General features: G+C 34.6%; 1 protein-coding gene across 6 annotated transcripts in view; it reads right to left on the bottom strand.

Moving 5' to 3' along the window:
• Window positions 1-16,093, bottom strand: part of MYO9A (myosin IXA) — a 175,473-nt gene that overhangs the window by 157,729 nt on the left and 1,651 nt on the right. The window contains exon 1 of one of the 6 annotated variants that reach the window (XM_031440898.2): window positions 7,802-7,821. The exons of the other annotated variants lie outside the window; for them this stretch is intronic. The gene's annotated coding sequence lies outside the window, so the exon portion shown is untranslated. Of the gene's footprint in view, window positions 1-7,801; window positions 7,822-16,093 lie in introns of those variants that run through there. 6 annotated transcript variants of the gene reach the window in all.

The following is a 16,093-nucleotide window of genomic DNA, read 5'->3' as shown; positions in this document are numbered from 1 at the left end:
AAAGAGAAAAATCTTAAAAGTACCCAAAGAAAAAGAACAATTTATATTCAGGTTAACAGCAAAAATGAGAGTTGACTTTTCATCAAAAACAATAAAAACTAGAAGACAACAGATAATATATTTTAATTGCTGAAAGAAAAAAACCTGTCAACCTAGAATTCTAAATATCCTTTAACATGAAGATAAAAATAAACGTATTTTTCACAACATTGTAAAATGATTATAAATCAATAAAAAAATGTTAAAAAAAATAAAATAAGCTTATTTTCAGACAAATAAAAGCTCAAAGAATTCATCACCAGCAGACATACAATACAAAAAATTCTACAGGGATTTCCTCAGACTGAAAAAAAATAATCTCAAATGGAAGTCCAGATCTACAGGAAAGAATGAAGAGTACAAGAAAATACTGGAAACAAGTAAGGTAATGTCCACCACACCTTTACACATGAGAATTAAAGCTATCTTTATTCTCAGTATGACTTTATACACAGAGAATCTAATTTAATTTACCAAGTCCAAATGACACAAAGTCAATATACACAAATAAAGTAAATTCTAACTACCAACCAACACAATTGGAAAAATGAAATTTAAAAAACAATATCGTTCATAATAGTCAAAAAACAACACTTAGAAATAAAGTTAGCAAAAAGATGTGAAAGACCTCTAAAATGAAAACCATGAAACTTTGCTGAAAGAAATTAAAGACAATCTCAATAAACATAGAGATATGCCATGTTCGAGAACAGGAAGACCCAACATTATTAAGATGCAAACTTTCCCCAAATTGATCTATATATGCAAAACAATTCCAGTCAAAATCCCAGCAAGCTATTTTGCAGATATTGACATATATTTAAATGAAAAGCAAAAGACTCAAAATAGCCAACATAATATTGAAGGAGAAAAACAAGGTTGGAAAACCAAACTACAGGACTTCAAGACTTATTTTAAAGCTACAGTAATCAAGACAGCTAAAAGAATGGACAAATAGATCAATGGAACAGAAAAGAGCCCAGAAAAAAACAACTACAGTCAACAGATCTTTGACAAAGGAGCAAAGGTATAGTCTTTTCAACAAATGGTGCTAGAACAAATAGACACCTACATGCAAAAAAAAAAAAAGAGTATAGACATAAACCTTCCACATTTCACAAAAATTAACTCAAAATGGATCACAGACCTAACTGTAAAACAAAAACTATAAAACTTGTAGAAGACAGCATAGAGGAAAACCCAGATAACCTTGAGTTTGGTGATGACCTTCTAAACACAACACCAAGCCATGAAAAAAATATTGACAGTTGGAGGTCATTAAAATCAAGCACTGCTCTGCAAAAGACACCATTAAGAGAACGAAAAGACAAGCTACAAACTGGGAGAAAAATCTTTGCAAAACACATTATCTTATAAAGGACTGGTATTCAAACTAGATAAAGAATTCTTAAAACCTAGGTGGGGAGGTTATAGCTCAAGTGGTAGAAATGCATGCTTAGCATGCATGAGGTCCTAGGTTCAATCCCCAGTACTTTCATTAAAAATAAATGAATAAATAAAAACAAACGTAATTACCTCCCCACACAAAAAACAATTAATTAAAAAATAAACTTAAAAAAAAAACCCTAACAACAAGGAAACAAACAATCCAATTAAAATGGCAAAATGAGACAATGGACACTCACCAAAGAAGATATACAGATGGCAAATAAGCATTTGAAAAGATGCTCAACATCATATGTTATCAGAGAATTAAAATTGGATACTGAAGGACTGTATACTGAACATAATTTACGTGTTTCTTAAGAATTTGGACTCCTGTAATAAACGTCAATTTTTCTGACAGTGATATTCATAGAAACTACTGATATCTGTCCCTATCCTCAGTATCACCAGACTGGCTTTCGGTTTATAGGAAAGATTTCTTCCTGTCAGTATAAATTCCCCTCTGTTTTCACTGCTGCTTCTAACTCACGTGACCTTAGAAACCAAATACGTATTTGAATTGTCTAAAATAAGACTAACCTGTAAATGAAAGCCTGAGGGATTCTGATACAAGTACAGAAATGTTAAGCATATTATTTTCATAAAATCTCCATTAACCACTTAGAGAACATTTTTGTTATAGTAAAATTTTATGGGAAAAACACATGCTTTATAGTCACGGAGAAGTTCAGATCCTTTTAGCACTTACCAGCACATAATCCTGGATAAATAAATAATAAACCATCTTCCCTAAATGTTTGCATACTTGTTATATATCACCATTAACACCAAACTCAGAGTTGCTATGAAATTAAACAGATACTGCATATAAAAAACAATATTTGCTACAAAGTACAAAATTAAAAAGTCTATTTTTACCTTTGATTCATATAGTTCATGTGACAAATTTACTGAATTTTACTGTCTTTTGTACAGTCAACAATATTTTCCATTTTTTCACATTTTTTTATGTCTTGAGTTTCTATACATGGTGTTTGTTTTCCCTTCCAAAAAGCTTATGAGTATTTTAGCCTTTCTTGTCCTCTGTAACTGAGACACTTCTCCTGCATGGCCCCAGTAGCAGAAATGGGAAAGAATGTGCAATCCTAACTGCACACACTCCAAGATCATAAATAAGCTTTCTAAGGTCAAAGTTTCTGTCTGCTTCTTACTAGTAATATAGCTTTTAGGCTATTTCTCTAAGCCTTAGTTTCTCCATATTCAAAAAGAATGTCAATCTCCAATAATTTGGCCAATTATTTAAAACAAAACACCCACTGAAATTTTTTAAGTTAATAAAATAGAAAGTATATATTCTTAAAAGTCTCCAAGAGCTGACAAGATAGTAAGGAATTATAAGAAACATAAGAAAAGGGCAGGAACTCAAAGAAGTAAGCAGAATGCTGAAGCCAAGTTAGCCCCTGACCAAAGCCAAACTTGGGATTTGGTTTTCACAGTCTCCTAAAATAAAAAAAAAGCCCACAGCCCACCCTAGGTAGTGAGTTTGATAGGAGACTCTACACGATACAACTGGAACCCATAAAATAAACAAGTAAACCTGTCCCATCTGAACCCATCTCCCAAGAACTTCAAGGAAAGTTGATCTGGCACTGAGCTGTAAAGGAGAGTTCCTGACAAGTTGTAATTTTTTCTGCAAAGGGCCAGATTATAAATACTTCAGGCTTTGGAGGCCATACTGACTTCTGCTGCAACCACTCAACTCTGGTTGTAGCCTGAAAACAGCCACAGACAGTGCAGAAACAAATGAGCACAGTTGTGTTCTAATAAAAAAAAAAAACCTGAAAGGGACAAGAACCATTAAAAATGACTTTGAAGATTTGAAAAAAGAATTTCTAAAATTATAAAACACAACTGAGATTAAAAATAAAATAGAATAGTTGGAATGAGTAAACTAAAAGATATATCTGAAGAAATTATCCACATTGAAAGAAGAAAAATATGAAAAAATAAAGTTGAGAAGAAATCTAATATACATGTAAACTGGAGGTCCTGAAAAAGGAAAGAAACAGCATTGAAATCATAACATCATGTTCTTGAATAACTCTATTTGGATTTGCTGAAGTTTTTTTTTTAATTTTTTTATTGAAGTGTAGTTGATTTACAATGTTACTTTCAGGTGTACAGCAAAGTGATTCAGTTATACATATACATACATATACATTTTTTCTTTTCAGATTCTTTTCCACTATATATTATTACAATAAGTTGAATATGGTTCCCTGTGCTATACAGCATGTCCTTGTTGCTTCTCTCTTTTATATATAGTAATGTGTCTCTGTTAATCCCCAATCCCTAATTTATCTCTCCCTGCCCCTTCCCATTTGGTAACCACAGTTTGTTTTCTATGTCTGTGAGTCTGTTTTTGGTTTGTAAACAGAATTTGTATCACTTTTATAGATCCCACATATAAGTGATATCATACGACACTTATCTTTCTCTGACTTACTTCACTCAGGATGACAATATCCAGGTCCATCCATGTCACTGTAAATGGCATTACTTCATTCTTTTTTATGGCTGAGTTTTATTCCATTGTATATGTATACCACATCTTTATCCATTCATCTGTCAATGGACATTTAGGTTGCTTCCATGTCTTGGCTACTGTAAACAGTACTGTTACGAACAATCGGGTGCATTTATCTTTTTGAATTAGAGTTTCCTCCAGATATATGCCCAGGAGTGAGACTGTTTGATTATATGGTAACTCAATTTTTAGTTTTTTAAGGAATCTCCATACTGTCCTCCATGGTGTCTGCACCAATTAACATTCCCACCAACAGCATAGGAGGGTTCCTTTCTCCCCGCACCCTCTCCAGTATTTATTTGTAAACTTTTTAATGATGGTCGTTCTGACTGGTGTGAGGTGATACCTCATTGTAGTTTTGATTTGCATTTCTCTAATTAGTGATGTTGAGCATCTTTTCATGTGTCTGTTCACCATCTGGATGTCTTCTTTGGAGAAATGTTTATTTAGGTCTTCTGGCCATTTATTTATTGTATTGTTTGGGGGTTTTTTGTTTATATTAAGCTATACAAACCGTTTGTATATTTTGGAAGGTAGTCCCTTGTCGGTTGTCATTTGCAAACATTTTCTCCCATTCTGTAGGTTGTCTTTTCATTTTGTTTATGGTTTCCTTTGCTGTACAAAGACTTTTAAGTTTAATTAGGTCCCATTTGTTTATGTTTGCTTTTATTTCCATTACTCTAGGAGCTGGTTCAAAAAAAATACTGCTGAAATTTATGTCAAAGAGTGTTCTGTCTATGTTTTCCTCTAGGAGTTTTACAGTATCCAGTCATACATTTAGGTCTTTAATCCATTTTGAGTTTATTTTTGTTATGCTGTAAGAGAATGTTCTAATTTCATTCTTTTATAGGTAGCTGTCCAGTTTTCCCAGCACCACTTATTGAAGAGACTGTCTTTTCTTCATCGTATATTCTTGCCTCCTCTGTCATAGATTAATTGATAAGTACGTGGGTTTATTTCTGGACTTTCTAGCCTGTTTCAGTGATCTGTGTCGGTTTCTGTGCCATATACCCTTTTACAATGTGATATTGACACTCTTCCCTGTGTTCTCTGCTCCTTCAACTTGGATGGACCTTTATAACTGTCTTGGCAAGCAGAATGCAGTGAAGTGAAGCTGACTGACTTCTGAGACTGGATCATAAACAGCAACATGGCTTCCATCTGGCGCTTTCTCCCTCAAGAATTCTAGCAGTCAGCCTTTAACAACACTGAAAAAGCTCTATGGAAAAATCCACATGGAAAGGAACTCAGGCAAAATTGCCAAGCTGAACCGCTCCTGAATTACTGATCCACAAAAACTGTAAACAATTAGAAGCTCCTAAGGATTGGGCTTAACTTGTTACACTGCAATAGATGACTAACATACTAGAAAATTCTCACATTGCTATAAACTTAAAAAGATAGTCTAAATAATCCATATGACAATAAGTAAACAGAAAATATTCTGAATAAACTATAACAAAAATATTACATTTCAAAACTTGTGAGATGCAGCTAAAGCAATACTTTATAGGGAAATTTATAACCCTAAATAGATATAATAGAAAAAAAGCAAAAAGTAGCAAACTGTCTATTCAAGAAGACAGAAAAAAACAGCAAAATAAAACTAGGACAAGTAAAAGGAAATAACAGAAATAAGAAATAATAAGAAAATATAAAATAAAAAGGGCCAACAAAGCCAGAAATTAGGTCTTTGAAGAAAACTATAAATTGGCAAACCTCTGACAAAAGTAATGAAGGGAAAAAGAAAAAGGGATCAGGAATGGAAAAAAAAGGCAAAAACTACCAATGCTGCAAATATTAAAATGGTAAAAGGATTTTTTAACTTAGCTGAAATTGAAAAAAAAAAATCCTAAAAAATATATAACTTCACATAGCCTAAGAAGACACAGAAAACCTGAAGGGTCCCATTAAAAACAAAAACAACAACAACAACAAAAATGACTAAAATAAAAAATCTCCCCAACTAAGAAAACTCAAGAGCCACACTACGTTGCCAGCAAATTCTCCCAAAAACTAAAGGAGTAAATAATCCAATCTTAAATAAATTCAATGCTTTTTATGAGACTGGTACAACCTTGAAACCAAAAAAAAAAAAAAAAAAAAAACTGGCAAAGACCAGAGAAGAAAGAAAAGTTAAAAGCCAATCTTACTCCTGAACCTACATGCAAAAATCCCAAACAAATAAAGCAAACAAAATCCAGCAATCCGAGTACAATATACTATGATCAAGTTAGGTATTCCAGGAAAACAAAGACAAATCTGACATTACTATCAGAAAGTCAATTAATATAATCAACCATATTTTTAAATCCATAAAAATTCAATTATTTATTCACAAAAACAATGTTGTTTTATGCTGGATTATTTATTGGGCTTTTTGGTGTGTGTGAAATTTGACACAATGATTCTAAAATATACATGAAAACGCAATGGGCTAAAGACAGCCAAGACTCAGTCTCTCGAAGAACAGCAGCAAAGTGGGAAAGCTTGCCTTATCAAAAATTAAAACTTCTAAAGCTATAAGTAGTTAAGATGGTGTTTTACTAGTGAAGGAACAGACAAATAGACCAATGGAACAGAGAAGCAAGTCCAGAAACAAAACTGCCAAATATGGACACTTGGCACATAGGTCAGATGAGGCGCAGCAGGTCACTGAAGAAAAGATGAATTTTTCAAAACCAATGCTGAAACAATCAAGTGTCCATTTGGGGTAGAGTAAGACTGGATCTCACACTATTTATAAAATTTATTCCAGATGAAGACCAAATTTGTGAAAATTTGGCTAAAACTTACAACTCTGAGAAGATAATACAGAGAATATCTCCTTTACCTCAGCCTAGGACAGGGTTTCTTTAAAAGGATTCAAATAGTACTAGTCAAAGCTGATAAATTCAACTACATTAAAACTGAGAAATTCTTTTGTTCAACAGGCAGCACAGAAAGTGAAATAACAAGCCAAAAATAGAAGATACAGGTATAACTGAAAGACCAGTATCAAAAACATACACAAAATTTTTAAAAATTAGTAAGAAAAGCAAGACTACCTAATTGAAAAAAATTGGACAAACAACTTGAACAGGCATGTCTTAAGAAGAAAACTCAAATGACTATAAAAAGATGCTCAACTCCATCAGTAATCATGGAAATGCAAATTAAAATCATGAAATACCATTACACCCTTCAGATTGGCAAAAATTAGAGTCCGACAATGCCAAATGTTGAGAATATAAAGCAGTGGGAATTCTCAAATACTGTGCTGGAATTATAAATTGAAATCACAATTTCGAAAAACACTACACCATTATCAAAGCTGAATATGTGCATACCTCACAACCCAGCAATTCCATTCCTAAGAACTCAAGAGAAATACTTGTGCAATTGCAAACATGAAACAGGTATGAGAGTACTCACCACCAAATTGTTTGTATAAGAGTAAGAAATTAAAATCAACTCCAATGTCCATCATAACTAGAATAATTAAATTGTAGTATACAATGGAATACTTTACCATAATGAAATCTAATGAACCACAGCTAACAACTTGGAATTAATTTCAGAAATGCTGAACTAAATTTTTAAAATCACATAGAACAGTCATATGAAGTTCAAAAACAAAGAAAACCAAACGAGGAGTCTGAACAGCAGATGCAGAGATACAGATCTTTGTGAAGACCCTGACAGGCAAGACTATCACCCTCGAGGTTGAGTCCACTGACACCAATAAGAATGTCAAAGCTACAATCTAAGACAAGGAGGGCATCCCACCTGACCAGCAGCATCTCATTTTCACGGGGAAACAGCTGGAGGATGGCCGTACTCTGTCAGATTACGATGTTCAGAAAGAGTCCACCTTGCATTCAGTGCTTCGTTTGGGAGGCGGCATCACTGAGCCTTCCCTCCACCAACTCACCCAGAAATACAACTGCCACAAGGTGATCTAGCCGCCAGTGTTATGCTCTCCTGCACGCCTGTGCTGTCAACTGCCGCAAGAAGCAGTGCGGCCACACCAACAACCTGCACCCCAAGAAGAAGGTTAATAAGGCCCCTCCACCGGCTCCTCCTTTGACCGCTGGGCGGCCTCCTGCCCAAGCCCCATGGCTCTGGGGCCTCAGTAAAGTTTCCCTTTCCATGACTAGGGGAAAAAAAAGGAAAACTGAACTATACTACTTAAGGATATATGACCTGGGATTTAAAATTATGAAGCAAAGCAAAAAAACAACAGTCACAGAGGTGAGAATAACAGCCACCTTCACAGAGTGGGAATGTTGACAAGGGCAAGGGAAATACGAGGTAATGAAGAGGCGATCCTGGCTTTTTGGCCCAGGCAACAAAAACCCAAATATTCACTTCATAATTTTCTTTAAATTGCATATACTTTTTTCACTCTCCTATATATATGAGGGGGAGAAAAGTAACAACTTCAAATGATTGCTATGGTAATTTAATACAACAAAGCACTGCGTGTGAGCCCCAGAGCTTGACTTCCTTCCGTACTAGCAGGTACCCTGCCCTGTCCCTCTAGTATTCCTATCTCTTACTCTTTATACTCATGGTATGCATCTTACCTGCCTTACTAGACTATAAGCAGCTGTCCACTGAATGCTTGGGAAATTTAAGAGATTTAAGGCAAAAAGAGGAAGAAGAAAGGCTACAGATGAAGAGAGGGGAAGTTTTGGGAAAAACAATCGGGACAGAACTTGATTTTTGCTTCAATGAAAACACCCAGGACATCAGGAGTTTAGTTCCAATGCTTCAAGGAGCCTGGCAGCACAGGGAGAGAAAGCAGGTGAATCATCTATTTTCCCTTCTGACCCCGGCACCAGAAAACAGTTAAAGAAGATTACCATTCATTGATATCAATCATCTAATATTTAGAAGCAACAAAGCGTACCTATGTTCCAAAATCTACTTCTTCTGAAATATTCTTAAAAACAACAACAACAACAACAAAAGAAAACCACAATAACAAAGACACTCAGGCTATAAGACTCTCTGGAACAAATCAACTCCTTCTCAATTACTTGAGGAAGAAACTCTATTTTTTAATTAATTTATTCAACACATATTACTTATTCATTGTTCAAAAGATTAAATACAAGTATCAGATACAGACTTGTTAATAAAATTGTGGTGAATCAACACAACAGAAAATTATGCCTCCATAAGAAAGAGTAAGATCCATATGTACCAATATGGAGTGCTCTCCAGTATATATTGCTAAATGGGAAAAAAAAAAAGAAATATAAAACAGTATATATAGTACATTACCTCTCGTATATGAAAGGAAAATACAGACATACACATGCATCTAACTTTGAAAGAATAAAATTGAAATAAGTGATCAGAAACTTACAAAAATGATTCTCTACAGAGGAACAAGGAGGAAACAGAGTAAAGGGATGAGGATAAAAATGAGATTTCTACAAATACCTTTACATCTGGTTTCTCCTTTTGGACTATGTAAGTATCTAATATATCCAAAGGGTAGTATTAAATTAAAAAATGGGACGCAAACCCTAAAATGAAAAACAAATGGACCTAACTACATATCAAATTGGTAACAATCACACCAAGAAAATGATTTCAAGTGACTTTTAAATATAGTACTAACAATAAGTATAATCTTGGTGGGATACATTCTAAGGGCAAAATGAAACACAAGGAAATCTTAAAGTTCACTGAGCAGTTTTAACTTATTTTGAAACTATTTTAGATATACTTAAGGAAAAAAATCAGTGTTAATAAAAACTAAGATTTTCAATGTAAAAGAGATTAAAACTACTCTTTTTTTAAAAAAAAAGATGAAGAAAAATGCAATGTTAAATGTGAATTAGAAATATCAATATGACCTCATGCCTTCCCCCACCTCAACCAGGCCTGTAAGTGATGACAGCCCCATAAAAAGGAGCACATCTAGCATCTAAATGTTGGTTTCTGAACATCATCCTCCACCATCAGGAGACGGATCTTCTTAGAGAAACTGCTGATTCCAGTCTAAAGCAGGAAAAAGTCCTTGGTGAGTCAAGGTATCTCATACCCAGAAGTAAGGACTCACTCAAAGACTAGTAAGGAATCTAGGCAAAAAGAACTCAGAAGTCTGCTTGAACTGACTTCTAACGCCCTTATCTGAAACAATACGAGCATCAAAAATCCCAATATCCGTAACTACTTTGTAATACAACAAATAAAAATCCAAGAGACCATTAAAAAAGTCATCTGTCACCACTACAGATGACTACTAAACCAACTCCTTACTCTGAAAACTACACAAGAAAGAATTAAGCATTTATTTATTCTGCCCTTTGAGGAAGAACTGCAGTTGACACCCAGGTGATGAAGGTTATAAACCCTGTGTTAACAGAAGAATGACAGTTAAAAAAGTTAAAAAATTACAGAATTAGAAAAATCACTGTTTTTTCAACCTTCAATTAAATAGCTGACCTGCCCAAAGCTCAACAAAAGATGCTAAAATCACTAGGTAAAGTATATTTTGATGAACGGAGTATCTGTATGGTACCAAAGTATCAGGAAAAAATATACTTTTACAATGGTAAGATACAGCAAGCACCATTTCAAACTTCATAAAACTCAGATCACTAATATGTGACATTATATACCTCTCATTGTATGCAACATGAAATATAACATTACCTATGAAATATTCTTGCCATAACTTTTTAACATGCATAATCAAATCTTTGAAATACAACTTCCAGTGTACAGGATATACAGGGAACACAGGAACAAGGTAAACAAAAGCACAAGGAAATAATTAGATAATTGGAAACAGCTATTCTATGAGATAATGATCTCTTCTTGTGAAAGAAGTTTCAATAGCATAAGGAAAAAAAGTAGGGTAAGAAATTTTTCTAGGTTATAAGAGACTAAAAAGATAATTCAAATGCAATGCAAAAATCTTGACTGAACTCTGGTCTGAAAAAATCATTTTGTGGGTCAATTCAGAAAATTTAAATGTGGTCTGAATATTAAATGTTATTAGGAAATTACTATTATTCTTCTTAGGTGTCGATAATTGCACATGTGAAGAATGTGATGTGAAGAATTATCTATTTTCTTAGGAGATATATGCTATTTTGAGGTAAAAGTCAAAATATCACAACTTTCAAAAGGTTCAGTTAAAGTAAATACACACACATAGAAAACAATAAAGCAAATATTGTCAACTTTTGAATCTCAGTGGCAGACTTATCAATGTTCTTTGTTCTGTTCTTTCAACTTTTCAATATCTTCTAAGTTTTTTCATTATAAAAAAAAGTAGGGAGAAGACAGGAAGAAAACTAAAAAAGGTAGAGCTGCAAAAGAAAGAAAAAAAATATGATCTAAAGATCATTTATGAACACATATCCAGTTACCTGAAGAACTTTTTCCCTTTAAAAAAAAAAAAATCCAGAGACTACTAAGTCCACTATTATCTGATCAATATCAGTAAACAATTCAAACAAATACTTACACACTACAAACAGCAATAGTGCTACAATCTGTCAATGATTTAAGAAATGTTTGTCTTTGGCAAACAGAACATTTTATAATGCCTCACATTGAATCAAAATACATTCTAACATCCATTAATCTGATATACTAAGACATCAAAAAAAAGCATTTCTTTGAGCTTTTTTTGAATTGAAAAATGTGATCGTGAAAGACAGCTAGCAGACTATCCATCTAAGATTTACGTTCATCAGCAACAAACTTTGACGGCCATTTATTTACACCACACAATGAAATTCTTTAAATTCTTGATCTCATATTTAAACATAACAAGAAATAGACATATTCAAGGGGGAAAAGGAAGACTTGTTGAGTATCAGCTATGTGCTAGGTGCTTTACACAGAGTGTTTAATGATAATCTTGTGAGGTAAATAGTCCCATTTGAGACATGAACATTCTTGAAGCTCACAAATGTTAAGTAACTTGCCCACAAGTGACAGCTCATACGTGATAAGGCTGGAAATGTAATCAAAGTCTGTTGGAAATGCAGGTTTGAAAGTCTATATTCTTTCCATTTAATTGGCCTTAACATATTTAATATTTAGACAGAAAAGCCCATCTAAAGAAAAAGTATGTTTAAAAGAATACCTTCATATTCAAGGAGCTACATAATCAAAACTGAAAAAAAGAAAAACTACCCTCTAAAATTACTGCTAGTTGCAAAAAAAAAAAAAAACCACCAATTCTTAGCAAGCCAGCTGTCTATGACACAGGACAGTTAGTCCTTTCCTCACTGTACATGTAAAATTACACTCCAGTTGCCCGTTGAATGACCCCACTGCCAAAATATGTTAGCAACATAATTCACATTAAAACCCAGAGCCCAAACACTATTTGGAAAATGCTTTACATGTTTACTAGCCCTATCTCAAGTATGTTCCCCACTCAAAACAGGCTATTTTCAGCATATTCTTTGATCTAGCATATACTTTTCTGGTACTCTAAAATAATACTAAACGTATAAACAAGGAAATCTACCTAAATACAAACATTCCATAACTGAACACTAAAATATTATGTGATTGTGCATTTGTCTACTGCACAAAAATATACCAAAACTATACGTCTCTAACATAACACAAATTATGCATGCTCTTTCCATAGGATCAAAATTCCATTATCTATGTCTCTTGTGTATCTAAAGATACACACAAAATATGTAGAGAAATCTGTATCTTAAAGAGTTTTCCCATTTAAAATTAAACTGAATTTGAACTGAGCTAGTGACCAGAAGAGGGCATGAGGTGGCTTGTAGAGTTGCAGAAACAGCCTGTATCTTGATGTGGGTGTTGGTTATATTGGTGTATTCACTTAGTGAAAATTTACTGAGCTGCACATTTATGATATTATACATTATAATTTATAATAAGCATATTCTTTTTTAAAAATCCTCAATCTAAAAACCTGCCTTGCTGTATTGCACTGATACCAAAGAAGCCAGCTCAGTAAAGTAGACCAGCTATTAGGGATTTCACTAGAGCTACAAAAGAAGCAAACACTACGTCCTACATGAGTGGCACCTAATTTAACCTGGAAGGAAAGCTTCCTGAAGATACATCTGAACTGAGTTCTACAGATCAGACAGGAGACTGCCAAGCAAAGAAAAAGGGAAGAGAAAGTCAGGAAAGAGAATAGAGTGAGCAAAGACAAGAGAGAAAGCATCTTTTCTGAGAGGGAGCCTAAGCTCCGTAACAGTGGATGAAAGAATTTAAGGAAGAGAGCAAGGAAGGAAAGCTTTAAGTAAGAGTCAGATCATGATGATCTCATATACATGTCATGCTACAGTTTAAGCTTTATCCTGAAAGCAGCAAGGAAGCAGTAAAGACCTTTCAACACAAAAGGACATGATTAGATTTCTATTTGTACTATGTCAACTATGGTGCCGGTCATGTTTGCAACCCCATTTTGAGAAGTCAGCCTGCACTCTGTCCCATGTTTTTCACCATTATGATCCTGCCCCACACCCCACAAATAAACACACAGCCAACGCTAAATGGCCAGGAGTGGTCACATGACCCATGTAACCCATGTACACAGGCTTGCTAGCAGCCCCTGAGTAAAAAAGTTGAGCCAAAAAAAAATTGTTTCTTGAGAATTCAAACCAGAAAATCCTAGGGAGAAGAAGTTAGCAACAGGAGCTCAAGTTAAAACGATAGTAGCCAGGAGGCAAAATGTTGGCATGGGAGTGACACAGTAGTTATAAGGAGGCAGAAATTAGGAATAAATGGAAGCTATGACATAGAAGGGGGAAAATCAGAGTAGAGAGGAAAAAATAATACAAAAACAGCAAGAGTAGCTAAGAGCACTAGAATGAAATCTGTCTTTTCCTGCTTCTAGTTTTATTTATTAAGGTCCCATTCTTCTGAGACCAAGTTGTTTAATTTTTCCTGGGTTCCTTTGTGCATGTTTTCATTTGATAAGCCCTCCATTACTTAAGGTAACTTGAGTCTCTTCCTTGCAATTGAAAGAGCCTAACTAAAAGAGCATCTTAGAACACTTACTCTGGCAACAAACAGTGCAGAGAACGAGCCAGAGGAACGGCAAACCAAGAGGCAGGAAAGAAGACAAGAAGACCACTCAGAGAGCACTACAGAAGCCCTACAGACAGTTAGGGTTAAAACACAGCAAAACTAGCAACCAGGAATGATCTGAAATATCATGAGAGAGAATGTGCAGGACTTGATGTCAGTAGCATGTATGGTACAGAGTGGAGTGGAGGATGACTCCCAGGTTCCTGAGGCTTCCTGAGGGGAGAGATACCATTCATCAAGATAAGAAATCAAAAGAAAAGTTTTGTTGCAGTTTGTCTCCCTCTACCTCTACCTTTTGAAGGGGAAGAGAGGCAGAGAAGAGTTTTATTCTGTACATGCATGAAGTGCTTGTGAAATGTGAATCCAAGTGGAGATGTCCACTAGCAGTGATTTACAGGGGACCAGAGTAGAGGCAAGAGCCCTACACAGCAGCTCCAGATTAAGGAATAAATATATTAAGCCCATCTTACGGTTTTAAAACATGACTGAAAAATCTGACTAATATTTATTTTAAACTAAGCTAATATAACTAAAAAGCATGAACTAAAAAATTTAATATTCTTGACAAACCACATGTTCCAAGCTCCTGCACTTCTCTGTAAACACTAAAGATTGAACAAACTTGGGCAATAGTATAATCTAAATGATTAGAAAATACGGGGTTTATATTTCTAACTTCTACTGAAGTTTTACTTTTTTTAAAACTTAAGTTAATTACCCTCATGAACCATACACCACTAAGGGAAAATACTGTTAAAAAGCCGTATGTTAGACAATGAATCTTCTGATGTTTAAACTGCAATAACAAGATTTTTTTAGAGTACTTAATCACATAATTTACTAGCTTTGACATTCAACTCTACCTGTACTGTACATGTGGGTTTCTGCCCTGCAATCTTTTCTCCTTTCACCTAACTTTTGCCCCCAAATCCATTACTGCCAACTCAGAATTTGATAATGAGCTTGTGCCACAAACCCAGCTGCCTAATGGCCACCTACATCTAATAAAAATATAATCACCTATACTCAGCATGTCACAAATTGAATTCCTTTCTTGACAAAAGTAAAAAGAAAAATTCCATTTGTCCCTCATAAAGGCACAAGCTAGAAACCTAGATCTTACCCTCTATGAACACTCTCCCTAATCCCAAATCCAATGAAACCACCAAATCCTGTCTAGTTTCAAAACCCAAACGAAGACCCACCATCATCATTTACCCTCCTGATATTCTCACCTTCACTTTTAGTCTATCCTTCTATCCACCCTCCTCAAAACAGCCAGAGTGACCTTTTAAAAATGCTAATCTGATAATTTCAGTCCCTACTGTAAATCCTTCAATAACTTGATAAATATTACAGTCACCATCAAAGCAAGTCACTCCATAGAAGCTCCGAAGTTCAATGAGAAACTTACTTTAGTTATATCTTTTTTTGTAGGTTCACCCCAAAAGAATCATCAGGAAATTTCTTCAGATCCTGAAAATTCCTTAAAACATGCATATAACAGCTGATATATTTAAGAGAAAAGCATGCAGCACTGTTTGCAAAAACAAAGACTGAAAATAACCTCAAGACCACCAAAACGGAACACTATCCAGCCATTAAATGAGGCACTTCCAAACGTAGTGCTGTTAGGGGATCTCTAGGATCTATTAGTAAGTGTGGGGACAAAAAGCTGCATACACAGTGTACGGTATGCAAGCATTTCTCTGTGTGCATTTTAAGAGTATAAATGTGTACACTTGTCTGCTGGAAACATCATGGGAGGGATACACACAAAGATGAAATAATCGTTGCTTCCAAGCAGGGAAAATAAGTGGTTGGAGGATAAGAGAAAGAGAAACGCTTTACTGTGCACTCTTCTGAACCTTCAGATTTTCATACAATGTCTGGTCATGCCCTATAATTTTAATGTGATTTTTTGCCCTCCTCAGTTCCACACACACAAAATAAAAAATTTTTAAGTACTGACTACAAAAATCTCTCTATACTTCATCCCTATACCAACATTAAAAA

Source organism: Camelus dromedarius, chromosome 29 (assembly GCF_036321535.1).
Source record: "Camelus dromedarius isolate mCamDro1 chromosome 29, mCamDro1.pat, whole genome shotgun sequence".
NCBI classification, from domain to species: domain Eukaryota; kingdom Metazoa; phylum Chordata; class Mammalia; order Artiodactyla; family Camelidae; genus Camelus; species Camelus dromedarius.
Note: the sequence above shows the minus strand (reverse complement) of the source record. Positions and strands in the feature narration are given on the sequence as shown.